Source organism: Pinus tabuliformis, chromosome 7 (genome assembly GCF_031772625.1).
Source record: "Pinus tabuliformis cultivar Carrire ecotype Pingquan chromosome 7, CPIR1, whole genome shotgun sequence".
NCBI classification, from domain to species: Eukaryota; Viridiplantae; Streptophyta; class Pinopsida; order Pinales; family Pinaceae; genus Pinus; species Pinus tabuliformis.
The window spans coordinates 1013325811-1013335629 of NC_142293.1; the positions used below are offsets into that span (position 1 = coordinate 1013325811).

General features: G+C 37.7%; 1 pseudogene; it reads right to left on the reverse strand.

Annotated features, from left to right (window-relative positions):
* Positions 1 to 8487: 8487 nt before the first annotated feature.
* Positions 8488 to 9018, reverse strand: LOC149251005 (UDP-glucuronic acid decarboxylase 2 pseudogene; annotated as a pseudogene).
* Between the last annotated feature and the right edge of the window lie 801 nt (positions 9019 to 9819).

A 9819-nucleotide genomic window follows, 5' to 3' on the forward strand; every position in this document is an offset into this window, starting at 1 on the left:
CCTTTGTCCTTGAGCCTGATACTGATCTCTTTGGTGGCTGCTGCCTTGACCTTAGTTCTGATTTGGATTGCTGCCTCTTCCTTGTGCATTTGATGGGTTGTTCCTTCCACCTCTGTTCTGGCTTCTGCCTCTTCCTCTTCGGTTTCCTCTTCCTTGACCTCTTCCTCTTCCAAAGGACATCTGGGTCTTGAAGGCTTGCTCAAGAGATGATTTTTCATTCCTACTCAACCTCTGCTCATGTGTTATCAGTGATGCATGTAGCTCATCAACTGAATAGTTTGAGAGATCCTTTCTCTCTTCAATGGTGGTGACTATGGCATCAAACCTTGAGGGTAAGACCCTCAATATTTTCTCCACAATCCTTCTGTCTTCAATGGTTTCTCCATGAGTTCTCATTTGTGTGATTACACCAATCACATGAGTGAAGAATGAGTCAATGTTATCTGACTCTTTCATGTTCAAATTCTCAAAATCCTTTCTCAGCAATTGTAGTTTTGCTGTCTTCACTCTCTCCATGCCTTGATAGGCTGTCTTAAGGGTTTCCCATGCTTCATTTGTTGTCTTAGCTGCTGCTAACCTTGGAAATATACTCTGGTCTACTGCTAGATACAACAACACACGGGCTTTTGAATCCTTCTTCCTATTGCTCTTCAGTAGATCCTTCTCTCCCTGAGTTAATGCATTGAACTCAGTTTCATCTGCTGGTTCTTCAAAACCATCTTCAACTACTTCCCATAAGTCTTGGGAAGCAAGCAAGGCTTTCATAGTTATTGACCAATAGTCATAGTTCTTCCCATTAAACTGTGGGAGCTAGGTATTAAACATACCCATACCAGTGCTTGTGCTAGCCATTCCTTGACTGTGTATTTTAAAAACTGACTATCTCTTTAGTAACAAACAAGATAGTTATGAAGAATACCTGAATCCTTCATTGTCTAAGTCTTCTGTCTACCTGAGAAGTTTTGCTGCAGCAACAACCTTCTCCCTTCAACTTCTTTAACTTCTTTAAAGAGCCTGAGCCTGCTCTGATACCACTGTTGGGTATTTTTGATGCAAAATACCAAAAACAAACAATATAAAACACAACAGAGGCAATGCTCTGTTTCCTTCACTCCAGGATCTTTTGTGCACAGGGAAGTTTAATTTTTTTTTACTGAGGAACAGAGTATTTCACCAACATAAAAACATTTCCATTCATTAAAATATATGCCTGATACATATTCATCCTCTTTGCTGAGAGGGATTCACCACACAAAAAAATTACATTCAACAAAAAACATTTACTCTGTTTTCACCTGAGAATTCACTGAGCTGGGTTTACTGCTGTAAATCCCCTTTTACATTCACTGCTGTGAAAGACACTTTACTGCTGTAATAAAAATTTACATATACATACAAATGCGCTCCACCATTTTCTTTATGCACTGCTGTGCAAAACCACACATGGTTTTTCGCTACTCCTCAGTTTTACGATGGCCAACACCACCATTACAACCCACGAGCTCTCACACACATAACAAAAAATATATGAGCTCCTTCCTCTTTTGGATATTACATTGCGTAAAAAAAATTAACACAAGGTCCATGCTTTTCTTTAAATGCACCATACCTATCTTTAAGTTCTCCATACGTTCGTGCATAAAGAAATATATTAAAAATAAAATGTTTACCAACTATCCTACGAACACACTTAATTTCATTAACGGCGGTCAACCCAAGGTCTTTCACTCCACGCAATGCATTGAATTGCTGCAGGCCCGAATGCTGGTTTCAAACGATCAACGGCGGAGAACATTCAATCAAATCGGACGGTGGACAACAATATCGGAAGGTCGTTTGTCACCGAACTTTATCGCCCGAGAAATTACGTTGGCTGATGTCAGGGGAGAGCCACGCGTCTGCTCCAGATTTTCTCGGGCCCTTGTGTACGGAAGATACCCTTGCCGGAAAGTGACCCGAGAGCTCTCCAGCGGGTCTGCTGGACGGTTTCTGATGATATACAACAGCGTTGAAATTAGATTTCAACAAGAGTCATGACTTTTTGATAGCTTGTAGATCACAAAAGAAAAAAATCGGTAGCTACAGAAGGATTATTTTCAGTAGCTTGCAGATAAAGAAATGACAAATTCTAGTAGTTGAAGAATGGTGACTTTGGGTTGTTGGAGATTAATGAATTTTCATAGCTCGCAAACCATAGAAAGGTAAAAAATTTTGTAGTTGCAAAATGAAGACTCTCGGTAGCTTGTAGATCACAGCAGAAATAAAAATTTCGGTAGCTGCAGAATCACGACATTTGGTATCTCGTAGATCATAGAAAGACATCTTTTGGTAGTTGTAGAAGGACAAATTTTCATATCTCACAGATCACAGAAAGACAACTTTTGGTAGTTGCAGAATGGCGACTTTTGGTAACTCACAGAACACAGAAAGACAAATTTTGGTGGCTAAAGAATCATGAATTTCGGTAGCTTGCAGATCATAGAAAGACAACATTCCATAGAAACAAAATGATTACTTTTAGTAGCTCATAGATCATAGAAAGTAGCTGCATAATGACAAATTTCGGTAGCTCACAGATTAGAGAAAGAAAAATTTTAGTATCTATAGAATGAAGACTTTTGGTAGATCGTAGGTCATATAAAGACAACCTTTTTTTGTTGTAGAATGATGACATTTAGTAGATCGCATATCAGAGAAAGACAACTTTTGGTAGCTACAGAATCATGACTTTCGGTAGTTGCAGCATGAAAACATAGGAAGCTCGCAGATTATAGAAAGACAACTTTCGGTAGCTTTGGAATGATGAATTTTGGTAGCTTGTATATCATGGAAAGATAACTTTGGGTATTTACTAAACTAAAACTTTCGGTAACTACAAAATGAGGATTTTCAATAACTTGCATATGAGTGGAAAAAAACTTTCAGACGACTTTCAGTAGCTCACAGATCAAATATCGATAAATTTCAATAGCTACAGAATGATGACTTTCGGTAGCTTGTAGATCATAGAAACGAAACCTTTGGTAGCTGAATAATGATGACTTTTGGTAGCTTGTAGATCACAGAAGTAGAACTTTTAGTCTCTGTGGAATGATAACTTTCCGTAGCTCACAGATCACCAAAATACAACTTTTAGTAGATGCAAAATGACAACTTTCAGTAGCTCACAAATAATAGAAAGAAAACATTCATTATCTTCGAAACCATGACTTTCGATAGCTACAGAATGATTACTTGTGATAGTTCACACATCATAGAAAGGCCAACTTCGGTAGCTCATAGAAAGACAGAATGATAACTTTCGGTAGATCATAGAACACGGAAAGGAAACTTTTGGTAGTTACAGAATCACGACTTTGGCAGATTGTAGACCATAGAAAGAAAACTTTTTGTAGCTTCAGAATGATAGCTTCTTGTAGCTCATAGATAACAAAAAGGAAACTTTCGGTAGTTGCAGAATGATGAATTTCGATAGCTCACGGATCACAAAAAGACAACTTTTGGTGGCTGCAAAATCATGACTTTTAGTAGCTCGTACATCAGAGAAAGACAAATTTAGGTAGCTAGAAAATTACGAATTTTATTAGCTCATAGATGATAGAAAGAAAAAATTTAGTAGCTATAGAATGACGAAATTTGATCGCTCGCAGATCATACAAAGAAAAATTTTGGTATTGGTAGTTTCACAATGATGACTTTCGATAGTTGATAGATCATAGAAAGAAAACTTTTAGTAGCTACACAATGATGACTTTTTGTAGCTCATAGATCATAGAAAGACAAATTTTGGTACCTGCATAATGACAATTTTTAGTAGCTCATAGATCACATAATAAAACTTGTTATTAGCTGAAGAATGATGATGTTCGGTAGCTCGTAGATAATAGAAAGAAAACTTATGGTAGCTGCAGAATCTAGACTTTTAGTATATGTAGAATGACAACTTTGGCAGCTCACAGATCACAAGAAGACATCTTCCAGTAGTTGTAGAATGAGGAATTTCTATAGCTAAAATATCACAGAACGATAAACGTAGGTAGCTATATAATAATGACTTTCGATAGCTCGTACATCACAGAAAGGTGACTTTCGGTAGCTACAAAATGATGAATTTCTATAGCTTGTAGATCAGAGAAAGACAACTTTCGATAGCTGCAAAAACATGACTTTAGATGGTTATAGAATGACGATTTTTGGTATCTTGTAGATCATGGAAAGACAACTTTTGGCAGCTGTAGAATGATGACTTTCAGTAGCTCAGAGATGTCAGAAAAAGAACTTTTAGTAGCTGCAGAATTATGACTTTTGGTAGCTTGAACATCATAGATAGACAACAATCTATATCTATAGAATGACCAGTTTTGGTAGCTCACAGATTAAAACAATATTACTTTTGGTAGCTTTAGAATGATGACTTTTAGTAGCTTGAAGATCAAAGAAAGAAAAATTTTGATAGTTGTAAAGTCATGACTTTCGATAGCTGCAGAATGATGACTTTTGATAGCTCACAGATAACAAAAAGGGAAATGTTAGTAGTTGTAGAATGACGAAGTTGGGTATCTGGCAGAGCACATAAATAAAACTTTTGGTAGTTGTAGAATGACGACTTTCTATAGCTTTCAGATCAAATAAGTTAACTTTTGGTACTTGTAGAATCATGAATTTTAGTAGCTTGCAGATCACCAAAAGGAAACTTTTGATAGCTACCAAATTATGACTTTTGGTAGCTCATTGATAACAAATATATAACTTTTGGTAGTTATAGAATGGTGACTTTTGGTAGCTCGCAAATAACATAAAGGAAATTTTCGGTAGCTGTTGAGTCACGACTTTCGATCGCTTGAAGATCACAAAAGTACGACTTTCAATAGCAGCAGAATCATGACTTTCGATAGCTCACAGATCACAAAAAGAAAATTGTCCATAACTATAGAATGATGACATTTGGTAGCTCGAAGATCACATAAAATTAACCTTTGGTAGCTACAGAATCACGACTTTTGGTAGTTACATAATGTCATGACTTTCGATAGCTCACAGATCACAAAAAGAAAATTGTCCATAACTATAGAATGATGACATTTGGTTGCTCGAAGATCACATAAAATTAACCTTTGGTAGCTACAGAATCACGACTTTTGGTAGTTACATAATGACGAATTTTGGTAGCTCGAAGTTCACAAAAGAACAACTTTCAGTAGAGGTAGAATGATGAACTTCACTATCTAGTGCATCAAAAAAAGACAACTTTCAGCTACAGAATCATGACTTACATTAGTTTTAGAATGAGGACTTTCGATAGCTTGTAGATTATAGGAAGACAAATTTTAGCTATTGTAGAATGATGAATTTCAATAGGTTGTAGACCATAGAAAGAAATTTTTTTGTCGTTGTAGAATGATAACTTTCGGTAGATCGAAAATCACCGAAAGAAAACTTTCGGTAATTATAGAATGACAAATTTGAGTAGCTCACAGGTCACAAAGAGACATTTTGGTAGCCCCGAAATGATGAATTTCGGTAGCTAGCAAATCACATAAAAATAGGCTATAGAATCACAACTTTTAGTACCTCAAAGATCACATAAAGGCAATTTTGGTAGTTGTAGAATCATGACTTTAGGTGGCTGCAGAATGATGAATTTTGCTAGCTTGCAGTTCACATAAAGAAAACTTTCGATAGTTGTATAATATTGACTTTCAGTAGCTGCAGAAATACAACTTTCGATAGCTCAGAGATCACCAAAAGATGAATTTTGGTAGCTACTGGATGATGAATTTAAGTAGCTCAAAGATAATAGAAAGACAACTTCTAGTAGCTACAAAAACATGATTTTCGGCAGTTGCAGAATAACGAGTTTTGATAGCTAGTAGATTATATAAAGAGAACTTTTTATAGCTTTAAAATGACAACTTTCAGTGTCTCACAGATCATAGAAGGAAAACTTTTGGTAGTTGAAGGATCACAACATTCGATAGCTCACAGATCACAAAAAGATAAATTTCGATTGCCTTAGAATGATGAATTTTGGTAGCTTGTAGATCACATAAAGGAAACTTTTTGTAGTTCTAGAATGTCGTCTTTCGATAACTCGTTAATCACATAAAGAAAAATTTCTATAGCTACAGAATCATGACTTTCGGTAGCACACAGACCATAGAAAGACAAATTTCAGTAGTTGTAGAATGATGAACTCCGGTAGCTAATAATAGTAGAAAGGCAACTTTTGGTAGCTGCAGAATGACAAATTTCAGTATCTTGCAGAGAATAGAAAGACAAATTTTGGTAGCAGCAGAATGAAGGCTTTCAATAGCTACATAATGATGACTATCAATAACTATTAGATCACAGAAAGCCAAATTTTGGTAACTGTAGAATCAAGTCTTTCAGAGATAAAAATCAGACTTGAATTGAAAAAGGAGTTACAGCTCACAGGTGAGTACTGCACCTGAAGACTGCACTCAAAACAAAGAGAACTCTCTCTGTACACTCTATTTACATGAAATGAACAATTACATCATTAAGTACATTACTAGAGATCAGGAAGTTTCAACCAAACTCCTAAACTCTAGGAACAAATCCTAAACTAAGGAGATACATTACAACTTGTGTAACCATTTCTCCATTAATACAAAATAATATTAATTATTTTCAACTCTCCTCCTTAATGGAGAAAGGATTATTCTAAACTCCTAGCATCCCTCTAAACAATTCAAACTTTACACGCCCAAGAGGCTTAGTAAACATATCAGCCATGTTATCACAAGTTTTACAATATTCAACACATATCTCTTTTGACTATAGTTTCTCTCGAACAAAATGAACCTGAGTATCGATATGCTTGGTATTTTTATGAAAGATTGGACTGTATGCAAGCTTGATGGTACTCTGGATTTCAGTTTTGATAATAGTTGATTCTTTCTGCTCTTCTCTTGCATCGTTGACAAGTCTTCTCAACCAGATAGCTTCACATGTGGCTGCACACAATGCTTGGTACTCAACTTCACATTAAGATAGAGCTATAGTGCTCTGGTTTTTGCTACTCCATGCTACGACCCCAGACCCAATGCTGAATGCATAACCTGTGACAAATCTTCGAGCATCCAAGTTACCTGCCCAATCGAAATCTAAAAAACCTACTAGAATAACATCAGAAGTGTCAGTGTACAAAATGCCATAATTACTAGTACCACTAAGATACCTCAACACACTTTTTGCTGCGACCCAATGACTTTCGAGTGGTTATGACATGAACTAGCTCAACACACTAATAGAGTATGCCAAATCTGGTCTAGTTGTAGTCAGATATATCAAACTGCCAACTAGATGTCTGTACATGGTAGCATCCACCTCTTTAGTACCGTTGTCACTGCTCAACTTTAAGTTCTGTTGTAATGGTGTTGCTGCTGATATGCAATGCTCCATTTTGAGCCTTTCCAGCAAGCTTCTGGCATACTTCCCTTGAGTAAGAAGGGTTTTTCCAGAGTATTTCCATCTCATACACTTGTGAGATCTGATTTCTTTGATCAGATTGTTAGCATTCCCTGTTATGATCATATCATCTACATACAAATAAATCAAAATAATTTGCCTCTGTTTATTAAACTTGGCATACAGATTTGGATCATTCAAGCTCCTATGAAAGCCATGTTGTACAAAAAATGAGTCAATTTTCTCATACCACGACCTGGGTGCCTGTTTTAAACCATAAAGTACCTTTTTCAATTTACACACAAGATGTTCCCGCCCCTTTGTCACAAAACCTTCAGGCTGTACTAAATAAATTTCTTCCTTCAAGTCACCATTCAGAAATGGAGACTTCACATCTAGCTGGTTTAGCTGCCATTTGTGTTTTATTGCTAAGGAAATTAGCATTCTAATGGTGTTTAATTTGGCTGCAGGAGCAAAGGTGTCATCGAAATCTATTCCCTCTTGCTGTGAGTAACCCTTTGCTACCAGTCTAGCTTTAAGTTTCTCTATACTCCCATCTACATTTATTTTTGGTTTATACAGCCATTTGCATCCTATGGGGGTTTTACCTTCAGGCAATTCAACCAAATCCCAAGTATGGTTTCTGTTTATTGATTCTATTTCCTCATACATTGCAGCCCTCCATGCATCAGATTTACTTGCTTCCTCATAATTTGCAGGTTCTACAATGTTTAAAAACTTTGACATTAATGCATAGTCTTTCAATTTAGAACGTAATCGAGTATTCCTACTTGATCTCCTTGGTAGGGTACTTACCTCAAATCTGTCTATTTCAACCTTTTCTGGGCTTGCATTATTGATTACATTTCCTGTTACTTCTTCTTCTTGTTTCTGCTCCTGCTCTTCATCTTCCTTATTGTTTTCTTCCATTAGCAATGGAATGTCCCAATCACTGTTAGAGTCATCCTTTCCTTCTTCAACCTATTCTAGTTCTAACATTGTAAATTCCCCAGGATTCCCAAGATTGAAAGGACCAACATGTTCGCCCTCCATAAGTCACATAAGGCCTTCAATCAGATTAGAAACGAACAGGAAGCTCCATGTCTGTTTCCCATTTCCATAGACTGTCAAAGGCTCCTTGCGTAAAGCCTGAGCAACAAAATTACTTGCAACCCGACCATCATCACAGCACATTCGCGGACCGTATGTATTGAAAATTCGAGCAATCCGAACCTCAACATTTGCCCCAACACGCTTGGCAAGTCTGGATATGTTCAAGATTCCCACATCATTAGCTTTGATAGTCTCCACAGGATTGTGTTTGTAATGCACAGGGGAAGCAGGGAAAGCCAAATGGTAAATTTGATCAACCTCCAACAATAAGGGCTCCACAACATCATGCCTTATCCATTCAAACCTCAGATTGGCAAAATGATGCAAAACATTATCCTTCCTTCCTGTGAAGAATTTGTCGACAGCAATAACACTGTCGCCTCTTGCCATGAGGCTGTCAGCTCCACCCGTCACGACAACTCGCAGGGACTTTCTCTTCAAACCTAGGGGCACTTTAGCCCCCGAATTCACCATCGAACCCAAATGATGCTAAGCAAACCGAGAAACAGGAGTCTCATAAACAACCCAATGAGGTTTGTCGGGCACAAACCTTCCATTTTCATTAACATTAGAAGCCAAAAAACTAGGCTGAAGGATAAAGAAAGTCGATGCGATGGCAATTCCTATCAAAATAAACAGCAGCCACTGCTCCCTGAGAAAATAATCTACTGGATTGATAATAGACCACGTCTTTTTTGGCTTAAGAGAGTACTCATCACTGTTATTCATATTGGACTAATAAAATTTCTGATCCTCTGATGAATAAGTCTTTAATGAGCCACCACTGGGCAAGTCCGATCTGCTGCCACCCAACATATCAGGAACTCTAATGCGCCACCACCGGGAAAATCCGATCTACTGCCACCGAGTAGATCAGGAACTCTAATGCGCCACCACCGGGCAACTCTAATCTGCTTCCACCGAATAGATCCGGAACTCCAATGCGCCACCATCGGGCAAATCCGATCTGCTGCTACCGAGTAGATCAGGAACTCCAATGTGCCACCACCGGGCAACTCTGATCTGCTGCCACCGAACAGATCTGAAATTTCAAAGTGCCACCACCGGGAAATTTCGATCTGCAAAAAATTGCAGATTTTTCAAAGAGAAAGAGGTTGACGCTTCTCGACAGCGAAATACACGCGCTGAAAACAAAATCGACACGTCTTATGAAATTGGTGCGATTAAGGCTTGATTTTCCACGCCAATAGCACTTTCTGGCGCACTGGCGTGACTATCGCTCTCAAAATCGCGCCATGGCACGACGGTTCCTTA